Source organism: Penaeus chinensis, chromosome 17, assembly GCF_019202785.1.
Source record: "Penaeus chinensis breed Huanghai No. 1 chromosome 17, ASM1920278v2, whole genome shotgun sequence".
Lineage (NCBI taxonomy): Eukaryota > Metazoa > Arthropoda > Malacostraca > Decapoda > Penaeidae > Penaeus > Penaeus chinensis.
In genome coordinates, this window is record NC_061835.1 from 14073321 (window position 1) to 14075820 (window position 2500).

The following is a 2500-nucleotide window of genomic DNA, read 5'->3' on the forward strand; positions in this document are numbered from 1 at the left end:
TTCCGATGAACAATATATTTTTTCCAATAGTTTTCGTCTTGTTTCGAACGAATCTAGCACTCATTTCCTTCGCAAACAAAGCATTGGTACGATATAGGAAATACACGGGAGAGCACAGTATATCCACTTGCTTCCAGGTTATATAAGGGACTTTGCACCCTTAAACACCCTTTCTTGGGGGGAGGGCTGCTACCCCCACACTCCCCACCCCCCTCCACCCCCCCGCCTGGTCCACCAAATCCCCACCTTGTATGCTCTGGCAGGAAAGACCCAGGAAAGGAAAGACCCAGGAAAGGAAAGACCCAGGAAAGGAAAGACCCAGGAAAGGAAAGACCCAGGAAAGGAAAGACCTAGGAAAGGAAAGACCCAGGAAAGGAAAGACCCAGCAGTTTTAGCCAACCTCGCCTCAAGCATTATCTCGGGCTCTTCCAGGTCGTTGTCGGCGGGAATCGCGACCGCTCTCCGCCCTTCCTTAGCGGACCAAAGGGTTCGTTTTGCAGCCTCGACGAAGAACTGGACTGGTGTGTCTCTTCTGTAATGACGCGGCGTCTCACATTTCGGGCGCTGTGCTTCCCCAGGCAGTAGACCGTGATTTCGCGAGGTATAATAAACTCACGTCATTATTTCGATGATATTTTACAACGAAATAATATAGTTATTATCACACCCGAGACACCTAGCCACGATGGAACTGATTTGAATTTCAACCGTCCTTTTCCTTAGGCCCAGCTTCTATTGTCACGTGACGATCTGTTTCATATCTGCTTGCTTCTATTCGGCTCGACGTCACTGCCTACGGGCACGTCACGTTTCCAGCCGGAAATCTAATTGGCTCATTTGATATCCCTCGCTGACGTCATGCGCTACGGATCCGCCCGATTTTCCGTCGCTTTCAAAGACTTATTGTCATTTTGTCTTTGTGCTGAGGGCGGGAGGTGGATGCGTCTCCTGGAGTTAACACCTTTATTGCCGTTATTATCAATTTGCAAAGAAAATGATATAGAAGAAAACTTTCATAGAATGTGTTCTACTACTTAGTAAGCTCAAATTCTGTATTTAAGGTGTTAGGTGTCCTTTCCAATAATACCATATTTTTATCATTATAATTTTTATTATTATCATTATTATTATCTATACTATCATAATTATAATTATTATAATTATCGTTATTGCTATTATTATCATCATCATAGTTAATTATCAATATTTCTATTTTTGTCCCCATTACTTATTATTATTATTATTATTATTATAATATATATCATTACTTATTATTATTATTGTTATTATTATTATTATATATATCATTATTATCATTGTTGTTGTTGCCCTTATCATGACCCGCATAATTATAATCATTACTATTGTTATTATTATCATTATTATTTCATTATTATTAGCATTACCATCATTATTACCATTATTGTCATTATCATCATCATTATCCTTTTTGTCGGTTATTGCTATCATTATTAATACCATTATCATCCTTATTATTTATTATTACTATTATCATTGTTGTTATTATATCATTATCATCATTATTTTTATCAGTATTATCAATGTTTCTATTATCATCGTTATTCTTATCATTATTACCATTTTCATTATCATTATCATTTTCATTGCCATCATCATCATCATTATTGGTGTTATTATAATTTTTTTCACTCCATTATCATTATCATTATCATTATTATTGTTATTATTATCGTCACCATTTTTCTCCGTATTATTGTTATCATTATTATTATCATTAGTATTACTATCATTACTATTATCATCGTTATTCTTATCATTATCATCATTATCATTATATTTATCCCTATCATTATCATCAATATCATTATCATCACTAATATCATTATCATTATTATCACAACATCACTATCATGATCATTATTGTGATCATCATTAATTGTATTATTGTCATTATCATCCAAGTTAAAATCATTAATGTTATTCCCAGATGAACATAAGATCCACAGACACTGACCTTAACGGGTTTACAGATTGAACTTTTCTCACGCATTTTTCCCTCTCTATAAAAGGTCAGAGAGTTAAAGGTCAACTTTGTAAAATGGTGTGTTTATTTGTTTATTTGTTTATGAGAGAATATTGCACTGATATGGTATTAAAAGTGACTACGGTGTAGGCAGTAATAGTAATGATGATGTTGATATTGATAATGATTATGGTAATATCACCAATATTAAGAATACTATTAAAAGTCCCCCCCCAAAAAAAAAAAAAAAAAATGCAGCTGCAATAGCATTAATAATCATAATAATGACGATGATAGTAATAAAAGAAATGATATAACATTGAGTAAGAGTAATGATACTACTGCTATTACTACTATTACTGCTATAGTCACTAATAAGTACAAAAGTAACAGTATTAATATTATGATAATGATGATAACATTAATGATGACAATGATAATGATGATAATGATAATCATATGATGATAGTAATGATGATGATGATGATACAGATA